At 48.5% G+C, this 13,078-nt stretch overlaps 1 protein-coding gene across 1 annotated transcript in view; it reads right to left on the bottom strand.

Moving 5' to 3' along the window:
• The window catches only part of PLCG2 (phospholipase C gamma 2), a 136,861-nt gene extending 129,758 nt beyond the window's left edge, over positions 1–7,103 (bottom strand). Inside the window, exon 1 of the mRNA XM_063438256.1 lies at positions 7,016–7,103. The gene's annotated coding sequence lies outside the window, so the exon portion shown is untranslated. The remainder of the gene's footprint in view (positions 1–7,015) is intronic.
• Positions 7,104–13,078: the final 5,975 nt, after the last annotated feature.

The following is a 13,078-nucleotide window of genomic DNA, read 5'->3' as shown; positions in this document are numbered from 1 at the left end:
CAGCCTTTTAATTGATATGAAATGTTTAAGTCGGTTGAAAAAGTTTTTATTTGTTTGAAGCTATACCTTTAAGATTTTAAATGATTTTTGCCCGGCAAAAGTATATAACTGCCAAGCCAGGCATGAGACACCTATCTTGAGAAAGCCCTCGTAGAAGGGGCGAAACGCGTTGATCAGGTGTCTACCGAGACTTCATCTGCAGCATTCCCTGCTTTACCGGCTTCTAACTCAAGCCGCATTTGCCGCAAGTCCGCTGTTTTCCTGCCAGCATCAAAGACATTTTTCCCGAGTGCACCGGGCAGTTCCTGTCTTCTTGGAGGAACCACAGTTTCATCTAAACAAACGACTGGGCATGGAAGCGGTCTGCTATATGATGAGTATCTCTTTTTTCGTGTATTTCTGTATATCTGGACCCCTACTTTCCATTACGCATTAGGATTTTGGTGCAGGATTCACATCTCTATTTTATCGTACTTTGGATTTCTGATAGTGGCATTTTCCCACATCTGATTCTGGACTATTATTTGTTGGATTTTCAATTTTAATTTTATTTTATTTTTATTTATTTTTTCATTTTTATATTTATTTATTTAATTTTTTTTCTAAATTTTATTCTTACTTTTATTTATTTATTTTCAGTTTTAAACATGGTTTATAGTGTTATATAATTTTCCCACTGTTTCTTATTTCAAGACCCTCATTATTAATAAGGGGATTATCTATTAAGCGCTGAAATTTCGTTTATGCATTTGTATTAGAAATTGGGATTTTCTTTTGTTTTAGCAGCTTATCTACTTATGGTATCGGTATCCATTTATATACTGTTTAGATATTTTTTGGTTATTACGCTAGCCAGTTAACCATTTAGTACTAGCGCTCTCTTTTTCTTATATATTATATTCTGTTCTATATTCAGCCAATCCTGTTCTATATTCAGCCAATCCAATATTCTATCTTCAGCCAATCCTGTTCTATATTCAGCCAATCCAATATTCTATCTTCAGCCAATCCTGTTCTATATTCAGCCAATCCAATATTCTATCTTCAGCCAATCCTGTTCTATATTCAGCCAATCCAATATTCTATCTTCAGCCAATCCTGTTCTATATTCAGCCAATCCAATATTCTATCTTCAGCCAATCCTGTTCTATATTCAGTCAATCCAATATTATATCTTCAGCAAATCCTCTTGTATATTCAGCCAATCCAATATTCTATCTTCAGCCAATCCTGTTCTATATTCAGCCAATCCAATATTCTATCTTCAGCCAATCCTGTTCTATATTCAGTCAATCCAATATTATATCTTCAGCAAATCCTCTTGTATATTCAGCCAATCCAATATTATATCTTCAGCCAATCCTTTTCTATATTCAGCCAATCCAATATTATATCTTCAGCCAATCCTTTTCTATATTCTGCCAATCCAATATTATATATTGAGCCAATCCTATATTCTGCCAATCCTGTTCTATATTCTGCCAATCCTGTTCTATATTCTGCCAATCATGTTCTATATTCTGCCAATCCAATATTATATATTGAGCCAATCCTATTGTAGTGGAGCTGCAATATTAAATCCCAAGGTCTCCGCTGGTATAGAAAGTAATCCAAAGTAAAGCGCTGGAAAAGAAGGCAATATCCCAAATCCCCCAGTAACCGGACGAAACAGAGTTCTGGGAATCAACTGAGGTTTTTATTCACAAGCTCCAGTATTTATGTGGTTCCCCATGCAAGGGGTTTCCTTAGTCACATTACAGGGGTATTACAGTAGAGGACTACATGGGGAACTGAAAATACAGAGCATTTCTTCCACCATGCACTGCTGTACGAGAGGGATACTCCCACTAGAATATCCTATTAAGTGGATTATCCCTCCGTACAGCAGAACCGGGTTTTAACATAAAAATCCATAACTTTAGCATTATTTGTGTGATTATAATAAATGACCGTTTGGTAGATAGCTGGGGTCTGAGCGCATACTTCGTGCGAGTACCGCTCAAATCCCGGCATAAATAACCGAACGGCGCACGAAAACATAATTTATATCACATTCTCCTAAAAGTACCAAACACCGAATTGGGAACACACTACTGAAAGACCAGAGCTCCCGTACGGCTTGGAAGTCCAGCGGTGTTCGCGCCGTCGAGTAGCCGATTTTAGTTCCAGGCGCTCGACGACCAAACACCGCTGGGCGAACAAAGGATCCAAGATGGCCGACCGCAGCGTGGTCGGTAGCCGAACGACGGCCACCCAGGAAAGCAATTAAACGCCGATTGCTACAATGTTGCAATCGGCTAATGGGAGCCACACGACCCTCTGTGTGTGGGCTCCCGTTCGGTACTTTATTCGTTTCACGAACAGGATGTAAAGTCACTGTTCGTGAAACGACCATATGAATGCTAGCGCCTTTCGGCCGCTAGCATACGAATGCTCTATAGTACAAAATTACAGGCATACATTTACACACAGAATTCCAGCGGCTTTTACAGACAACCTTCTGATGTTATACAGTAAGTCTTAAAGTGGCTAGGTTTGCCACATCTATATTCAGCCAATCCTGTTCTATATTCAGCCAATCCTGTTCTATATTCAGCCAGTCTTTTAGCTTTTTCAGATTTAATCCAATCCTATTTTTATTCAGCCAATCCTCAGATTTTCTTGCATTTACTTTATTTTAGACTTGCCTCTAATGGAAAGCTATACCCTGCAATCTAGACCCTTCTGTAACAAATCACTTCCTGAAAGCTAGCAATGTCCCAACAACTTCTAGAACAGCCAGAACCCTTCTCTTCCTGTTAAACCTGAGATTCTTTTTCAAAAGTTTTAACATTTCTCCAAAAGTAGAAAGGTTACTCTTATCAAAGCTAGCGTTCCACCTGCTGGTAGGAAAGTTCCCAGTGAGCAATGTATATTACAGACACTGTGTGCTCAGCTATGGCCAGCCCCCCATGTGCCCCAGTGAGCAATGTATATTACAGACACTGTGTGCTCAGAATGGCCAGCCCCCCCTGTACCCCAGTGAGCAATGTATATTACAGACACTGTGTGCTCAGCTATGGCCAGCCCCCCATGTGCCCCAGTGAGCAATGTATATTACAGACACTGTGTGCTCAGCTATGGCCAGCCCCCCATGTGCCCCAGTGAGCAATGTATATTACAGACACTGTGTGCTCAGCTATGGCCAGCCCCCCATGTGCCCCAGTGAGCAATGTATATTACAGACACTGTGTGCTCAGCTATGGCCAGCCCCCCATGTGCCCCAGTGAGCAATGTATATTACAGACACTGTGTGCTCAGCTATGGCCAGCCCCCCATGTACCCCAGTGAGCAATGTATATTACAGACACTGTGTGCTCAGCTATGGCCAGCCCCCCATGTGCCCCAGTGAGCAATGTATATTACAGACACTGTGTGCTCAGCTATGGCCAGCCCCCCATGTACCCCAGTGAGCAATGTATATTACAGACACTGTGTGCTCAGCTATGGCCAGCCCCCCATGTGCCCCAGTGAGCAATGTATATTACAGACACTGTGTGCTCAGCTATGGCCAGCCCCCCATGTGCCCCAGTGAGCAATGTATATTACAGACACTGTGTGCTCAGCTATGGCCAGCCCCCCATGTACCCCAGTGAGCAATGTATATTACAGACACTGTGTGCTCAGCTATGGCCAGCCCCCCCTGTACCCCAGTGAGCAATGTATATTACAGACACTGTGTGCTCAGCTATGGCCAGCCCCCCCTGTACCCCAGTGAGCAATGTATATTACAGACACTGTGTGCTCAGAATGGCCAGCCCCCCATGTACCCCAGTGAGCAAAATATATTACAGACATGGTGTGCTCAGCTATGGCCAGCCCCCCATGTGCCCCAGTGAGCAATGCATATTACAGACACTGTGTGCTCAGAATGGCCAGCCCCCCATGTACCCCAGTGAGCAATGTATATTACAGACACTGTGTGCTCAGCTATGGCCAGCCCCCCATGTGCCCCAGTGAGCAATGCATATTACAGACACTGTGTGCTCAGCTATGGCCAGCCCCCCATGTACCCCAGTGAGCAATGTATATTACAGACACTGTGTGCTCAGAATGGCCAGCCCCCCATGTACCCCAGTGAGCAATGTATATTACAGACACTGTGTGCTCAGCTATGGCCAGCCCCCCATGTGCCCCAGTGAGCAATGTATATTACAGACACTGTGTGCTCAGCTATGGCCAGCCCCCCATGTACCCCAGTGAGCAATGTATATTACAGACACTGTGTGCTCAGCTATGGCCAGCCGCCCAGCCCCCCATGTGCCCCAGTGAGCAATGTATATTACAGACACTGTGTGCTCAGCTATGGCCAGCCCCCCCATGTACCCCAGTGAGCAATGTATATTACAGACACTGTGTGCTCAGCTATGGCCAGCCCCCCATGTGCCCCAGTGAGCAATGTATATTACAGACACTGTGTGCTCAGCTATGGCCAGCCCCCCATGTGCCCCAGTGAGCAATGTATATTACAGACACTGTGTGCTCAGCTATGGCCAGCCCCCCATGTGCCCCAGTGAGCAATGTATATTACAGACACTGTGTGCTCAGCTATGGTCAGCCCCCCATGTGCCCCAGTGAGCAATGTATATTACAGACACTGTGTGCTCAGAATGGCCAGCCCCCCATGTACCCCAGTGAGCAATGTATATTACAGACACTGTGTGCTCAGCTATGGTCAGCCCCCCATGTACCCCAGTGAGCAATGTATATTACAGACACTGTGTGCTCAGCTATGGCCAGCCCCCCATGTACCCCAGTGAGCAATGTATATTACAGACACTGTGTGCTCAGCTATGGCCAGCCCCCCATGTACCTCAGTGAGCAATGTATATTACAGACACTGTGTGCTCAGAATGGCCAGCCCCCCATGTACCCCAGTGAGCAATGTATATTACAGACACTGTGTGCTCAGCTATGGCCAGCCCCCCATGTACCCCAGTGAGCAATGTATATTACAGACACTGTGTGCTCAGCTATGGTCAGCCCCCCATGTACCCCAGTGAGCAATGTATATTACAGACACTGTGTGCTCAGCTATGGTCAGCCCCCCATGTACCCCAGTGAGCAATGTATATTACAGACACTGTGTGCTCAGCTATGGCCAGCCCCCCATGTACCCCAGTGAGCAATGTATATTACAGACACTGTGTGCTCAGCTATGGCCAGCCCCCCATGTACCTCAGTGAGCAATGTATATTACAGACACTGTGTGCTCAGAATGGCCAGCCCCCCATGTACCCCAGTGAGCAATGTATATTACAGACACTGTGTGCTCAGCTATGGCCAGCCCCCCATGTACCCCAGTGAGCAATGTATATTACAGACACTGTGTGCTCAGCTATGGCCAGCCCCCCATGTACCTCAGTGAGCAATGTATATTACAGACACTGTGTGCTCAGAATGGCCAGCCCCCCATGTACCCCAGTGAGCAATGTATATTACAGACACTGTGTGCTCAGCTATGGCCAGCCCCCCATGTACCCCAGTGAGCAATGTATATTACAGACACTGTGTGCTCAGCTATGGCCAGCCCCCCATGTACCCCAGTGAGCAATGTATATTACAGACACTGTGTGCTCAGCTATGGCCAGCCCCCCATGTACCCCAGTGAGCAATGTATATTACAGACACTGTGTGCTCAGCTATGGCCAGCCCCCCATGTACCTCAGTGAGCAATGTATATTACAGACACTGTGTGCTCAGAATGGCCAGCCCCCCATGTACCCCAGTGAGCAATGTATATTACAGACACTGTGTGCTCAGCTATGGCCAGCCCCCCATGTACCCCAGTGAGCAATGTATATTACAGACACTGTGTGCTCAGCTATGGCCAGCCCCCCATGTACCCCAGTGAGCAATGTATATTACAGACACTGTGTGCTCAGCTATGGCCAGCCCCCCATGTGCCCCAGTGAGCAATGTATATTACAGACACTGTGTGCTCAGCTATGGCCAGCCCCCCATGTACCCCAGTGAGCAATGTATATTACAGACACTGTGTGCTCAGCTATGGTCAGCCCCCCATGTACCCCAGTGAGCAATGTATATTACAGACACTGTGTGCTCAGCTATGGCCAGCCCCCCATGTGCCCCAGTGAGCAATGTATATTACAGACACTGTGTGCTCAGCTATGGCCAGCCCCCCATGTGCCCCAGTGAGCAATGTATATTACAGACACTGTGTGCTCAGCTATGGCCAGCCCCCCATGTGCCCCAGTGAGCAATGTATATTACAGACACTGTGTGCTCAGCTATGGTCAGCCCCCCATGTACCCCAGTGAGCAATGTATATTACAGACACTGTGTGCTCAGCTATGGTCAGCCCCCCATGTACCCCAGTGAGCAATGTATATTACAGACACTGTGTGCTCAGCTATGGCCAGCCCCCCATGTGCCCAAGTGAGCAATGTATATTACAGACACTGTGTGCTCAGCTATGGCCAGCCCCCCATGTACCCCAGTGAGCAGGCTGGGTATCCAGTGTTCAGGTGGAGACCATGAATGGCAAGATACACACACACATTGTTATGATCACACATGTGGTAGCACCAGTTTTATAAAGTATGTGAAAAATGCCTGCCCCGCCTCTTTACCTGAGTAACCCCTTCAGTGTGTCAGAGCTGATTGGCAGTGAATGCCCCCCTGTCAGTGTGCCAGAGCTGATTGGCAGTGAATGCCCCCCTGTCAGTGTGCCAGAGCTGATTGGCAGTGAATGCCCCCTGTCAGTGTGTCAGAGCTGATTGGCAGTGAATGCCCCCCTGTCAGTGTGCCAGAGCTGATTGGCAGTGAATGCCCCCTGTCAGTGTGTCAGAGCTGATTGGCAGTGAATGCCCCCCTGTCAGTGTGCCAGAGCTGATTGGCAGTGAATGCCCCCCTGTCAGTGTGCCAGAGCTGATTGGCAGTGAATGCCCCCTGTCAGTGTGTCAGAGCTGATTGGCAGTGAATGCCCCCCTGTCAGTGTGCTCCTGGTACTCACTGTGTGTGCTCCTTGCTGGCTGGGTGGGCACAGCATTGCTGCCCCTGATACACTGTATCCACAGAGCTTCCTCCGACTGCTACATGTCCCGGGGAAGGCACACTGATGGCTCTGCTGGAACCCTGCAGGAGGAGTTAATGAAGGCACAAGGAAGTGTCACCCCAGCTATCATCACTCTGGTCTCAATGTTCGGCTCAGTCCTTCCTGTTTTTAGCTTTCTCCATATGTATGATGTGACGAAACTGCGGGATGGGAACTGACTTCTTAAAGGGGCAGGCACCTGCAGCCAAGTCATGAAGGGGTTAAACGTGTTTAAAGTTGCAATGAGGGTTTGCCTGGATGGCAAAGCATCATGGGAGTTGTGGTTCTACTACAGCTGGGGACCTAACTTCTGCCACCCCACATAACTGTACTGTAATAATAATATATAATAACATTTATAATACCTTCATCATAAATCATAATATCCTAAAATAAAAAGTTTAAATAGCTCAGTGACTCAAAGTAGCTCTGGCATGATGAGTGAATGGTTTGTAAAACTGAATTAAACTGAAAGAGATTGTGTTTGGTAATTTATATAAATCACTTTTCTTTTGTCTTTGAGGGGGTGAGTGTACCCTTCTGTAACCCCCAGCTACCCCAGATTCAGGGAGACAGTTCCAGTTTTGGACCATATCCCACCCTCTGTTTTCTCCGCATGATGTCCCCAAAAGAGATGGACCAGGGAAGATCCTCCATAGGACACCCAGGTAAATCGTGTAAAGTTCCACGCCTGTGGCTTTCCAGGGAACTTATAATATTGCGAGTACTTCAGCAGAGCTGTGCGCATGGACGGCCCTGGCATGCTGCTTTGCAGAGCTGTGCCATGGAAGGCCCTGGCATGCTGCTTTGCAGAGCTGTGCGCATGGACGGCCCTGGCATGCTGCTTTGCAGAGCTGTGCGCATGGACGGCCCTGGCATGCTGCTTTGCAGAGCTGTGCGCATGGACGGCCCTGGCATGCTGCTTTGCAGAGCTGTGCCATGGAAGGCCCTGGGATGCTGCTTTGCAGAGCTGTGCGCATGGAAGGCCCTGGCATGCTGCTTTGCAGAGCTGTGCGCATGGAAGGCCCTGGCATGCTGGTTTGCAGAGCTGTGCGCATGGACGGCCCTGGCATGCTGCTTTGCAGAGCTGTGCGCATGGAAGGCCCTGGCATGCTGCTTTGCAGAGCTGTGCGCATGGAAGGCCCTGGCATGCTGCTTTGCAGAGCTGTGCGCATGGAAGGCCCTGGCATGCTGCTTTGCAGAGCTGTGCGCATGGAAGGCCCTGGCATGCTGCTTTGCAGAGCTGTGCCATGGAAGGCCCTGGCATGCTGCTTTGCAGAGCTGTGCGCATGGAAGGCCCTGGCATGCTGCTTTGCAGAGCTGTGCCATGGACGGCCCTGGCATGCTGCTTTGCAGAGCTGTGCCATGGACGGCCCTGGCATGCTGCTTTGCAGAGCTGTGCGCATGGATGGCCCTGGCATGCTGGTTTGCAGAGCTGTGCGCATGGACGGCCCTGGCATGCTGCTTTGCAGAGCTGTGCGCATGGACGGCCCTGGCATGCTGCTTTGCAGAGCTGTGCGCATGGATGGCCCTGGCATGCTGCTTTGCAGAGCTGTGCGCATGGACGGCCCTGGCATGCTGCTTTGCAGAGCTGTGTGCATGGAAGGCCCTGGCATGCTGCTTTGCAGAGCTGTGCCATGGAAGGCCCTGGGATGCTGCTTTGCAGAGCTGTGCGCATGGATGGCCCTGGGATGCTGCTGATGTAGAATTATTAAAAAAAATCTTATTGTATTTACATTGAATTGCTGCTCTAACTCTGTATTAACCTGATACTGTGACAAATCCTCCATTTTGTCCTCATAACCTGACTTCTTCATATGAAAACTACATTACATGACAGTATTTCTCAGCACATCTAATACAATAGACAAGGACAGTATTCTCCATAAGGATATGACTAACCCAGGAACTGTTGAATTTCCCCTAACTCGCAACAAAGTATAATTTAAAGGCCACGAGAACACAGTAGTAATGAAATGTTCTATTCATAAGAGACCTTGCACCTAACCACGAGATTTGACATCACCGACCGAGTAAAATGACGCTTAAGACCCCTTGTCCCCCACCCGTGTCCGAAAAAGTACCACCTCTTGGTGGGTGGACACGGAACTAACCACTTAGCTTTTGATCCAATTAATTATATTGATAGGTGGACACTAACCCAGACACTTAACAATTAATCCAATTAATGATGTTTATTCACTGATATCTTGATAATCAATGATGACGAAAATGTCTCTTAAAAGGGCCTGCGCGCCCGCTGATTTGGCACTTGCCAATAAATTTCCTCGAAGTTATTTTAACCTGAACTCCGTGTGTCAGACTGAATTACTTCAGCGTATATACGCAATTCAATTCTCTTTAATTTGGACAGGAACAGATAGACACTTAAACATTTTGGTTTACTGAAAAAGTACCATAACAACTTTGGCGCCCGAACAGGGACTCCGGGCTATGTCTGGCCGGTGAGCCGTCCTAAGGAAGACAAGGGTGGACGGAGGAATCCAGGGGGAAGGAAAGGGAGACTGATCACCTCCAGTTACACGGTAGAGACTTCTGCAGAGCCACCGGTACGTTCCGGCCCCTTTGATTGACCCGTCCACGTGTCTGTGACTGCTTCCCGGGAGGACATCAAAGACAGGTAATATCTTGCCCGGAGTCTTATTACCCATTTGTTACCTGCATTTAGTCTATCTGTTGCCTGGGTGTGTCTAGTTTGGTTGCCCGGGCTGAATGTTTATTTGTTTCCCCTTTTTGGGATAAAGGGGGGGGGGTGGACCCGTGGTAGTTTGCTTGAGGGTCCTGTGTTTGTCTGTTTTCCCCTTTTTGGGATAAAGGGGAGGGTGGACCCGGGGGGTTTGCCTGGAGTCCTGTTGCCTGTTTTACTCCTTTTAGGAGCCACGTGTTTGTGGCTGTAGGGAAAAAGGGGGGTTGACCTGTGGATGTGTTCCTGGGGGTCTTCTTTGCCTGTTTACTTCTTTTAGGAGCCTCGTGGCTGTGGCTGTAAGGAAAAAGGAGTTTGTGGAATTGTGGGATCTGTGTAGAATCATAGTTTCCTGTGATCCAATTTTGTGTCACTTTGATAGCCTAGCTAGCTTCACTGTGCGCTTTCGGACCATCCAGCTCTAGTTGAGTTGGGGACGTCCTGACCCGGACCATCCAGCTCTAGTTGAGTTGGGGACGTCCTGACCCGGACCCTTCGGCTCTAGTTGAGTTGAAAGGTCCACTGATTAGTTTAATTGTGATAGGAGACTTAGCCTTGTGGCAGGGGACTCAGTTTCCTGGGGGGATTCAGGCAGGCATTGCTTGTTTTCTGCATCACGTGGTAGTGAGACTTATAGAGTGGGTTTTATAAGGGCACTACGGGAGTGAGGGTGGCGTGGCCACTTTAAGTGGACTGCTGTAACGAGGGAGGCTAGAAAGGATTTCGGACCGGTGTTAGCTGTTATCCTTGGCCGCTGGTAGTGAGACTTGAGGAAGTCATTCTCCGAGCGGGGACACTACGAGGTTGAGAAAGGTGACTTTGGAGTAAGCACATGTAGAAGGAAAGGGATTACTGTTGATTTCATTTGAACTGTGATGCATGCACTGTATTTCAATTGTATTGTTGTCTTGTTTGTTTAATGTGGAGTCATTTAAACTCCTGTATCTGTCTCTAAGGATTTTTCTTCCCTTACTCTTTACCTTTTCTACACTTCCTGTACTATTATACTATCCACTCCCATTCCTCTTAATAGAGAAGTGATTGGTCACACACTTCTCACCTCGCTCCAATCCGTGTCTACCACCCCGGGTAGGCGGATTCAGTGACTAGTCTACGTTTTGGGAAGACGCACTTGAGAAAGACCCACGATTCTCAGGTGGCAGTCGAGCATTGTAGACGTTCTGGTTCAATTTTCCTTATCTTTCCCTATATCTGGGACGCTGGTGTAGGGGAGAAGGGATTATGGGGCAGGATTTAGGTAAGCCCAGTAAGGGCTGGTTAGCATGTGATTTAGTTGATGACAGAGAGGGTGAGGAGATGGTTAAAGGTGTTGAAAAGATTGCAAAAGTTTGTAAAATAGCTGTGCCGACATGTGGTAGATTACAACCAGAAAGCTGGCGTAGATTGTTGATGGAAAAGAAAGGCAAGCTTGCAAATTATAATTTATTAAAAACAGCTGAAGCATGGTACAGAGTAGCAAAGGCTATTCAGCAAGAAGGTTGGGTTGAGGAAGAAATAATTCACAAGGGTGTGAAATTGTTTGTGTACCATAATAATTGTGTTGCTGGGGCTCTTCCTCAGCCAGCGCCCCAAAATGGCGCCCGGGGGATGTCTATCCCAAAGGTCCAGTCAGCAATGGGAGATTGCCAGCTGACTATGTGTCCCACTCCCAATCCTCCCAATCCCCATCCCGTCACCTCTCCCGTTTGCCCGGTCCTAAATTCTGATGGATCCTACTTTTCCCCTTCTCCTTCCCTAACATTCCCATCATCCTCATCCATCCCCAAGCCACCTTCTGTGTCTAATGCTAACATCTCATCTGCCATTCCTTCCTCACACTTTGTCTCCGGAGATAATCCTACCCTCCCATCTGCATCTGCCCAGTTCACTAACCCCTCCTCTCCTGCCACTGTCAATCTTGCTGATCCCACTCCGGCTCCTCCTCCCTCAGGCACCTTTACTGACTCTTCCCCATCCTCTCCCTCGCCCGCCCCGACCACAGCCCAGTTTCCCACCCCCTCTGCTAATCCCTCCCCAACCTCACTGCCCACTCCAGGTTCCGCCCCAACTCCCACCCAAATGACCTGGCCATACCCCTTCCCATACCCCTATCCTCACTGGCCATACCCCTTTCCCCAAGCCACTCCCCAGGTTCCGGTCATGCCCAGTCCGGTTCAGTCTGCCCCGGATGTGCCCACATCCAACATGGCCGCCACATCTTCCCTTAACCCCAATGCAACTTCCTTCCCCGCCTCCAATATGGCGGCCCCCAGCCATTCAGCACCCCTGATGCCGGTGCTTCCCGGTGATTACCGGTCCCAAGATTATGACCCAATGGCAACTCCCGCCTCCGGAGCTCCCTCCTATCCCCCGGCCCTGTCTCCTCAGGTGATCCCCTCACGCAGAAGGTCCCAGATAATAGAGCTAGATGAGGGAGAGGATGACAGGCTGTCCCAGGTTTCAATGGAGGCTGCGAGAGCTCACCGTTCCATTGAAGATCCCTTCGGCCATCAGGGTCGGGGAGAACAGGCCCCTCCTAAATATGTCGCTTTTAACCCCACACAAGCTAGTGCTTTAATGAAATCTCTCCCTGACCCAGAGAAACAGCCTATGCCTTTTTACCGAGGGATAGTTCAGATACAAAAGACTTATTCCGCCGCCTGGCGTGACCTACTGAGCATTTGTGCTATTAAAGCAGGGGATGCATATTGGCCCAGCATGGCCCGCCACCTCAGTACAGACCTGCTTACAAGTGATGTTGATTATCCCTCCGGAGTAACCTTTTGCAATCAATTGAGAGATTGGGCTAAGGATAAACTTGCAGATCAAGCTGCTGGCCTTACTGATGTTGTGCAAGACAAAGGAGAATCAGTGGAAAGGTTTCATGCAAGATTATATCAAATGTTTACAGATTTGGGATTTGATCTCACTGACAAAATTCATTCACAAATGCTATCAGGTGCGTTTGTCCAAGGTGTTAAAGATTCCATACGCAAGGGAATCATTGCTGCACGCCCTGAATACAAGGTTGTTCTCCTAGATACGTTACTCCTAGTTGCTAGAGGTTTGGAATCTGCCCAAACCCCCAGAAGACCCAATTCAGCTCCTCTCATGGTGGCCCGTGCCACCCCCATCACCCCTGGCACCAAGGGTGTCAAGTTAGAGGACGTGTCATGTTTTAATTGTGGGGCTAAGGGACACTACAGAAGTGACTGTCCAGAACCCAAAAGGGAACCGGGGGAGCCCAAAAAGTTTCCTACAGGGGAGCCCAAAAAGTT

The sequence above is a fragment of the Pelobates fuscus genome, chromosome 12 (assembly GCF_036172605.1).
Source record: "Pelobates fuscus isolate aPelFus1 chromosome 12, aPelFus1.pri, whole genome shotgun sequence".
NCBI lineage: Eukaryota > Metazoa > Chordata > Amphibia > Anura > Pelobatidae > Pelobates > Pelobates fuscus.
This window is presented reverse-complemented; position numbering and strand designations above follow the sequence as displayed.